This window comes from Chiloscyllium plagiosum, unplaced genomic scaffold (genome assembly GCF_037043375.1).
Source record: "Chiloscyllium plagiosum isolate Xiang-an unplaced genomic scaffold, Cpla_swu_hap1 HiC_scaffold_8, whole genome shotgun sequence".
In the NCBI taxonomy this organism is placed as follows: domain Eukaryota; kingdom Metazoa; phylum Chordata; class Chondrichthyes; order Orectolobiformes; family Hemiscylliidae; genus Chiloscyllium; species Chiloscyllium plagiosum.
Genome location: NW_028270146.1, coordinates 29,601,807 through 29,612,002, shown reverse-complemented (window position 1 = coordinate 29,612,002; position 10,196 = coordinate 29,601,807).

Here is a 10,196-nt window from a genome sequence, read left to right as displayed (position 1 = left end):
AACTCTCTGAAGAACAACCCACCCACCCAGACCCACTCCCCCACCCCATTACAGTACTGCACCTAACCTACACATCACTGAACACTATGGGTAATTTAGGATGGGCAATTCACCCAACCTGCACATCTTTGGACTGTGGGAGGAAACCGGAGCAACTGGAGGGAACCCACGCAGACATGGGGAGAATGTGCAAACGTCATATGGATAGTCACTCAAGGCTGGAATCAAACTCAGGTCCCTGGCACAGTGAGGCAGTAGTGCTAACCACTGACCAACGATGCAAATGATTCTTCTTCGGTGTCAATTAAAACTTGAAGAAAAACCAAAAGAACTGTGGATGCTATAAATCAGCAATGAGAACAGAAGTTGCTGGAAAAGCTCAGCAGGTCTGGCAGCATCTGTGAAGAGAAACCAGAGTTAACAGCAGGTCTAAAGAAAAGTCACTGGACCTGAAACGTTAACTCTGATTTCTCTTTGCACATGTTGCCAGACCTGCTGAGCTTGCCTAGCAACTTCTGTCATTTAAAAACTCAGTGGGAATAGCAACATAGAGGTTCACAGGATAGAAAGAAGCCTTTTCATTCAAAATGTATGCGAAGATTTTCTCAACGATAATCCTGAACAAATGTAACAGTTCCTCTTTGTCACTCAACTCATTGGAATTTAGAAGAATAAGAGGTGATCTCATTGAAACATATGGGGTTCTTAAGGGGATTGATGGTTAAATACTGAAAGGATGCTTCGCCTCATGGGACATTCTAGGACGAGACTGAGGTCGATAGATTCTTGATTAGTATGGGAATCGAGGGTTATCATAGAGTCATAGAGATGTACAGCATGGAAAAAGACCCTTCGGTCCAACTCATCCATGCCAACCAGGTATCCCAACCCAATCTAGTCCCACCTGCCAGCATCTGGCCCATATCCCTCCTAACCCTTCCTATTCATATACCCATCCAGATGCTTTTTAAATGTTGCAATTGTACCAGCCTCCACCACATCCTCTAGCAGCTCATTCCATACACGTACTACCCTCTGCGTGAAAAGGTAGACCCTTAGTTCTCTTTTATATCTTTCCTCTCTCACCCTAAACCCATGCCCTCCAGTTCTGGTCAACCCCACCCCAGGGAAGAGACTTTGTCTACTTATCCTATCCATGCCCCCCCCATGATTTTATAAACCTCCATAAGCTCACCCCTCAGCCTACGATGCTCCAGGGAAGGCAGCCCCAGCCTATTCAACCTCTCCCTATTTCTCAAATCCTCCAAGCCTGGCAACATCCTTGCAAATGTTTTCTGAACCCTTTCAAGTTTCACAATATCCTTCCGATAGGAAGGGGACCAGAATTGTGCACAATATTCCAAAAGTCGTCATATCAGTGTCCTGTACAGCCACAACATGATCTCCCAACTCCTGTATTCAAAACTCTGACCAACTCTGAAAGCATACCAAACGCCTTCTTCATTATTCTGTCTACCTGCGACTCCACTTTTAAGGAGCTATGAACCTCCACTCCAAGGTCTCTTTGTTCATCAACACTCCCTAGGACCTTACCATTAAGTGCTGAAGTCCTGCTAAGATTTGCTTTCCCAAAATGCAGCACCTCGCACTTATCTAAATTAAACTCCATCTGCCACTTCTCAGCCCATTGGCTCATCTGATCAAGATCCTGTTGTAATCTGAGGCAACCTTCTTCACTGTCCAATGCACCTCCAATTTTGATGCCATCCGCAAACTTACTAACTATGCCTTTTATACTCATATTCAAATCATTTATGTAAATGACAAAAAGTAGAGGACCCAGCCCCGCTCCTTGTGGCACTCCACTTGTCACAGGCCTCCAGTCTGAAAACCAACCCTCCACCATTGCCCTCTGTCTTCTACCTTTGAGCCAGTTCTGTATTCAAATGGCTAGCTCTCCCTGTATTCCATGAGATCTAACTTTGCTGACCAGTCTCCTATGGGGAACCTTGTCGAACGCCTTACTGAAGTCCATATTGATCATGTCCACCACTCTGCCCTCATCAATCCTCTTTGTTTCTTCTTCAAATAACTCAATCAAGTTTGTGAGACATGATTTCCCATGCACAAAGCCATGTTGACTATCCCTAATCAGTCCTTTCCTTTCCAAATACATATACATCCTGTCCCTCAGGATTCCCTCCAACAACTTGCCCATCACTGACGTCAGGCTCACTGGTCTATAGTTCCCTGGCTTGTCTTTACCACCCTTCTTAAACAGTGGCACCACGTTTGCCATCCCCCAGTCTTCCGGCACCTCACCTGTGACTATCGATGATACAAATATCTCAGCAAAAGGCCCAGTGATCACTTCCCTAGCTTCCCACAGTGTTCTAGGATACATCTGCTCAGATCCTGTGGATTTATCCACTTTTATGGGTTTCAAGACATCCTGCACTTCCTCCACTGTAATATGGACATTTTTCAAGATGTCACCATCTATTTCCCTACATTCTTTTTCTTCCATGTCCTTTTCCATAGTAAACACTGATGCAAAATACTCATTTAATATCTTCCTTATCTCTTGCGGCTCCACAAAATGGCCAACTTGCTGATCTTTGAAGAGTCCTATTCTCTCCCGAGTTACCCTTTTGTCCTTAATGTATTTGTAAAAACCAGTTGGATTCTCCTTAACTCTATTTGCCAAAGCTTGGAAAGGGCAAGAAAGAATACATGAGGAACGTCGGTCAGCCATGATCCTATTGAATGGCAGAGCAGGCTCAAGGGGTTGAGTTGCCTACTCCTGTTCCTATTTCTTGTGGTCTTATAGTCCGCATCTGAATCATTCTCTGCTTCAAGATTTAAGTGAGTTTTCTGTTAAGAGACTGTGTCTCTCTTGCTTCACCTACAGGCTAGTTAACCCATTCCATGCTTAAACAACTTTCTTCCTCATCTGCTCTCATTCTCTCAATAGATTTTTAAAATAATTATTCCCTTAACATTGACTTTGCAAGCAAAAGGCATAATTCTTTCCCCTACACCTAATCAAAGCTCTTCATACATTCTATTGAATAACCTTCTTAATGAGTAGGCTAAGGTGCAATTATCAGATAACATCCTTTTTTTGTGCCATCAGTGCCTTTCTTGTTGTCAGATGTTTTCACATTGTATTTTTGGGTGCTTTCTCCTCTAGTTATAAAAATGACACAAAACTGACACAAGGCAGATTTACTTTCAGGTTTCAGGTCCTTCTCATCACACTGCCCCACACCAAATGGAGTAATTCAGTAAAGTTCAGGTGGGACGATCTCAGAACAAACGTTGTAAAGTTATTGAATTCTCCCATCCAAAGAGGCACGGACAGTCAATCAATGAGTGTTTTTAGACAAAGATCAAGAGATGTTTGGAAACTAAAGACATTGAGAGATTTGGACACAGTGTCAAAATGTGGAATTGAAGTAGGAAATCAGCCATGATATTTGTTGAGCAGACTCGAAAGTTGAATGGGTCTTCTTTTACTGTTCTTTTCTTATCAAGGGGTCAGATGAAATGGACAAGTGCTTCATGAATAGGAACAGAGCAACTGAAGCAAGTTAAAGATCACGTGAGGTTGTACGAGGTAAGCCAACACAAGAGTTTAATATACATTCCACTGAGTCACAACTAAAAATTCCCTCCATTAAGATTTGCTGAATGTTGACATTATTTTTCGATCAGATGGTGTGTGCATCTTTGAGTGTGTATCTCTGTACAAGAGAGTGAATGCATACGTGGGGTGAGATTACAGACGTAATTTAGAGAGCTTGCAGACTGCTGTTATTTTATGTGTAGAAACCTGGGAGTCTGACATTTGAACTAACCTTGTTTCAGAGTGGATAGAACCAACAAAGGACCAACATTGCTTCCCATGTTGAATCCTTACAGCATCGATACAAAGATTGTGCTTATTGGCTGAAGCTCAATGGAAAGGGAGAAAGACAACTGGAGAAAACATGTGACAATAAATAAAAATTAACGTGGAAGTATTAGAGAACACAGCAAACCTGAATGAAAAGCTGATAGTAAATTAATGGAGAAGAGAACAGGATGTGAATGCCACACTTGTGAAAATATGAATGGATCGTATGTTTAAAACATATATTTGTATGCTTTCCACAGTCTTGTGGCTACAATAATACTACCAGTGCGATCCAACTTCTGAATCAAAATGATAAAAATTCTCCCAATCATGGAGAAAAATATACAAAATTTCGAAGGATATATAAAGTGAACTAAATATTGTGATTATAGATAATCCTCTCAAAATTTAACCTCACTAAAAATTCAATATATTTCATCAGGCTTTCAAAATCTCAATTCTCTTTTTTATCTTACTGCTTATCAAATTTCTGTAAGAAATCCACAATTGAAGTTGCTTTTCAAGTCTCTTATAGAGATTTTCAAAAAAAGAGAATTCAAGCCATGGGGAGAGAAAGGGCAGGGGAGTGGCAATGGTTGCTTTACCCTTGTAGAAGCTGGCATGCATCTGCTGGATTGAATGGTCTTGCTCTGTGTTGTATCTGTTCCGTGATTCTATAATTATATGATTTTGAAAATCTGATGCCAGTTATGGTCTTAGAATGTAGTTAGACTGTACCAACTTTGTCTTTTTTCTCTCCGATTTTGTCAGTATTTACTTAATTGGTAAAGACAAATGCACAGGGCCTGATTTTCAACACAAAATTCAGCGTGTATTTTCTTTTGCAGAAAATACAGCTTTCCAGAGCCTTTCTGACATCACATCAGTTTGGGGTGTTGGGGTTGTGGAAGGATCTGGAGTGTATTCAGTATGGATTCATTGTGTCTGATTAAGATTTCAATCCTGGAGTTACCTAGGTGTTAGATTAAAACATGAACTTTCACTGTAACACAGACAGATAGAGATTGGCTGGAGAGCAATGCAGAGAGATGCCAGTAGCATATGTTCAATTTCCACACCAGCTGAGATTACAATAAAGGGCTCTCCTTCTCAATCCCTCCTCTCACTTGAAGCATTGTGACCCTTAGTTTAAACCACCAACATTTCTCTCTAATGAAAGAGCAGGACTATTGTGACTTTACCTGTACTTGAACAAAATCTTTGTTCTTCTAAGGTTCTATGCAATTGAGGGATGTAAATACAGTAAATTGATTTTTATGAGTGACAGTGTATGGTTAATGCAGTGAATGCATATTCACAACATTTAAAAGAAGCCTATTTTGTACACTTTTCAGTGTACTCCTTATTCCTATGCTCAAACACACATGACACTAAAATCTAAATAAAAGTAATATAAATATAAATAAAAATCTCTACATTGCTCATTTGATCTGCATCCAGTCAACACAAATTGAACTGAATGGCAGATGTGAGTACAGAGATGGTGGGAGCCCTTGTCTGGTATGATTTAGCATTAAATTGGCATGGGGCTATAAACAGCAATAAGAGTGGGTACAGGGGCATAGTTTGACATTGAAGACATGAAGGGCCATTAGGATTGAGTATAGGATACAAGGTGGCATGTGTTAACATGCATAGGACCTGGAGAGTGGTTCGGTGATGGAAGGGATGTGAGGGCAGTAGGGATGTTCTACCTTTGTTTAAAAACACTTGGACACAGTACAACTCCAAGAGGCAGGACTTCGACCATCCCTGCACTAAGCATCCTCCACTCTCTGTCTAACTTAACTTCACTCACTAACCTCTAGAGCAATTTGCCCTACTCAACTGAAAATCTGACACCTGACATCTATTTTTAGGGGCTGAGAAGACTACATATAGTTTCAATTCTCCTCTTTACTGCTCTCAATATCTTCAGATACATTGGACCTGACAACTTAACAACTTTAAGTATTTTATAAATCATGTGTAGCACATTTACTGTATCAACTTTGCCTTCTTTCTCTACGATTTTGTCAATGCAGGTATTTACTAAATTGGTAAAGAAGAATGCACAGGGCCTGATTTTCAATGCAAAATGTAGCGCATATTTTCTTTTGCAGAAAATACAACCTGTCCAGAGCCTTTCTGACATCACATCATTTTAGTGAGTGGTTTTGGTCGGTTGGGAAGGTCTTGGGTACAAAAATGTAAATGCATCTTTTCTGAGGTCAGTGACTTCATTATGAGAACCACAGGATAACTAGATTTCCTCCCGCACCTTATTGTCATTGCTGATATGTTTTTGCAAGCCAAAAAGAAGAAAATGTGCTCACTTGGAGAGCTTTTGACCAGAGTGAGAGGCTTCTGACAAGTAAAAGTAACATGTGTTCATGCCTAGAAATGTCATTCTTAGATATAACACCATAGGATGAGCGAGTTGTTTATGCAATGATTAGACAAAGTTACTAGTCAATCAATCATGCAGAACCTTGTCAAAGGCCTTCCTAAAGTCCATGTAGACAATCTACCACTCTGCCTTCATCAATCTTCTTTGTCACCTCTTCAAAGAACTCAAACTAATTTTGTGAGAAATGATTTCCCATGCACAAAGCCATACTGAATATCTCTCATCAGTCCTTGCCTTTCCAAATGCATGTCACTACCATCAAAAGTGGCCTTGCCCCAATTTAGAACTTTAACCAATGGACTAAGCCGATCCTTTTCCATAACTATTTTAAAACTAATAGAATTGTGATCACTAGTTCCGGAGTGCTTGTCCACTAACACTTCAGTCGCTTGCCCTGCCTTATTTCCCAAGATTGAGGTTGAGTTTTGCCCCTTCTCTAGTAGGGCCATTTGTGTTTGCTTGTACAATTCAATCTTTTCTTTACAGTATCAATGACAGATTTCTGAACAAGAGTTTTGAATTACTTTTCAGAGGTTTATATTTCAATCCTGTACTTGAAAGAATGTGATTGCCTAGCACAGAAGGCCTGAGGACTGTGCACAGAGAGTAGAGTAGGTGTTTGAAAATGTGGACAGGACTGCATGGGATGCAATGAGTGATCTGAGAGGACATGGGGTGTCAGAGCAGATCTGAGGCTGCATGGTGAGACATGGGTGATCGTAGGGGGCATAAAAATAACATTGAAATCTGATGGGACAAGAAAGGAGGTAGGGGATCTGAGGTGGGTATGGTAGCATGGGATAAGAAGACAGAGGAGAAGTGATGTTAAGGGTACCTTTAAACAACTTTGTGAGCTGGCTGGTGTCTTCAAGAATGGAAGTGGGCATTCTAACCAGGCTATCTTTGTACCACATCAACACAGCTTTCAAAAATGAATTGCAAACCTGAACCTTACAAGAAAACACAGAAGTCCCATACACAGCCAATCAGGAGCTGAGTATGCATTTTGAACGTTTCACACACCTGTCATGAAAACACCAGCCGAAATTAGAAATGTAATACCTTAGTCATGCCCTTTGCGTCCACATGTAGATCCACTTTTAGATCCCTGTTCAGTCTGGTAGTTTTAGGATTTATATGCCTTTAGAAGATAATGAAAAGCATACATTCAGCATTGGTTTTGAAAGAGAAAACCATTGCACATTCCTGTGCATTTCTTTAGCTTTACTAAAAGCTTCAAGTTAATATTGCTCTCACCCCCTTAAGATTCATCTCCTCACCAATACCATTCACTTCAGTTAAGCCTGACACAAATATCTTATGTAATATAGCTGCTGTTTTATCTCAGAACAACACTGAAAGATTTAATTAACTTCTACTCTCAGAGCACTACCGAACAGAAAGTAGTTTTATTTTTACTGCTACATATTTGAAAATTTCTTAAACTTTTTACGAGGCTCTCTAATCACTTTCTTTTTCCTTGTTTTGTTTTGTCTAATCTCCTGGTTTACCCTAGGCCCCGATAGCAACCATTGGTTTCCTTCTTTTTTAATGAATTCTATACTTTTCCATTTTTTATAAACATCCCACTGTTGCTGTCTAGTCTTCTGTGCCAATTTCTCCTTCTGCCTCACTGCAGCTTTTTAAGACCCATTCCAATCCATTTTTTGTACTGTTTCCGTCTCCATTTCAAAGGAGGTCTGAAAGCTTGTGTAACACCATGACTAATGCTCCCAAGCTTATCAGCCTTATTCAGTTCATCTACCAGACCATTTTACTGCAACAAACAGGTTCAAACCACAACTCGAAACCATTAGCTTGCTAACATACTGATTCCGGATGAAGGGCTCCTGCCCAAACGTCGATGCTCCTGCTCATCGGATGCTGACTGACCTGCTGTGCTTTTCCAGCACCACACTCTCGACTCTGATCTCCAGCATCTGCAGTCCTCACTTCCTCCTCGCTAACATACTACCCAAGGGAGGAACGCTCTTGATATTTTAAGTATTCCAAGTCCTCCTTCTTCATTTACCCTCTCCGTGTCCAAAATTAAAATCTTACAAAGCAATAATTTTGTTATTCTGACCCTTCCCTTATCTAAATACATCCTTCTTTCATTTCTTGCATGTTGATTGGAAGTCTATAATATGACGCCCCTCTCATTTATCTCTCCACCCTGCAGGCTCCCTGCCTCTATTCCTGATGAAGGGCTTTTGCCCGAAACGTCGATTTTCCTGCTCCTCGGATGCTGCCTGACCCGCTGTGCCTTTCCAGCACCATTCTAATCTAGACTCTGGTTTCCAGCATCTGTAGTCCTTGTTTTTACCTAATCTATAATATGTCCCATCCAATGTAGCCAACTTATTCTGGCACATGCTCTTAGACTAGGAGAAAGTCACTTTCAATTGGATAGGAATTCTAAACATGTGCAATTGTTTCCATTTATTAGAACAGCAGACATGAAATGCAGTGCATCCTGGAGCACTTGAGATCTTCTCAAATTTTGTTCAGTTATTTAGTGCAGAGATTATGCATGATATAACAGGATTAAAAACCATTATCTTTTCTCTGATAGAATGGTTCATTGACAATTGAGGGATGTTAAAGGGTCATTATTAGCAAAGAATTTCATCTGACTAATTTAGTTTATTCCTGCTGATGGAATCATATTCTCAGGAGGAATGTGATTTAAAAATCATTCATTTTGACAACTTCAGTTGAGTGCTCAGAAATAATTTGCTAGCTTTTAACTTTGAACACCACTTGGAAAACTAGCAGGAGCAGCTCTGTGGCCTGTTATGAAGCCCGTCCAATCTTCCTTGCTATTTTCTGCCTGCGGCAAGAGTTAAAATCGAACCCCAACAAAAAGGAAGTAACGTTTTCTTTCCTGTTTTGTTTGAGTGAAGAGAAATGTAGCTCCTTGCTCTTGATAGGCATTGGAAAAGGAAATGCCTGGATTAAATAATGTTTGGATAATTCTGAAATTTATGCAGTTCATTAACGCATTATCAAAATGTCTCAAAGTATTTGACACATTGGAAAGCATTGAGACTATTGTTACATAGGAAAATATAAGCCAGGCATCACAAACAATGCATGCTTTTACCTAATCATCTCAGCAATGTTCTTTCAATCTGGAAAACTGATTACAGACTGAAATCTGATGCGTAGTAATTATTTTGCAACTCTAGCCCATATGTTACTGCTTGACTGGCTTCTGATAGGTAATGAATTTAGATAATATGCCTGCTTCAGGGACAGAATCTGACCTTTTAGGAATGGCATTCTGTCATAACAAATAGCATCTGTCATTAATTAAGATTCAGAAGAATCATAGCTGGAAAACTGCAGAAAAACAAGAAACAGAATCAAAGTTCACATGAATAATCAATTGATTTCTTAAACCATCGTATTAGTTTGGCAGTCCAAAACCAGATATCTTAACCCTTTAAGACTGCAAATAAAGTCTTGTGTTCTTCATTCTAATTGTTGTCCAAAGGTATTAGTGTCAGATATTATCAAGGTTAATGTCTCAAGATATCATGGAAAAACTGGATTATAATTTCAATGAACTATATTGGGCAAAGCAATTGACAAATTGTAACTGAATTGGTTTGGCAGAAAAGTAGATAAAATAAAATATCCATAATAGGAAGTGATGAGCTAACCTTGCATTTGGCAACTATTTTTGAGACACCAACCTGTACATTGTTAAAATAACTGAATATTATATTAGAGCTGAAAATGTGTTGCTGGAACAGCGCAGCAGGTCAGGCAGCATCCAGGGAACAGGAGGGCTTATGCCCGAAACGTCGATTCTCCTGTTCCCTGGATGCTGCCTGACCTGCTGCGCTGTTCCAGCAACACATTTTCAGCTCTGATCTCCAGCATCTGCAGACCTCATTTTCTCCTGAATATTATATTAGA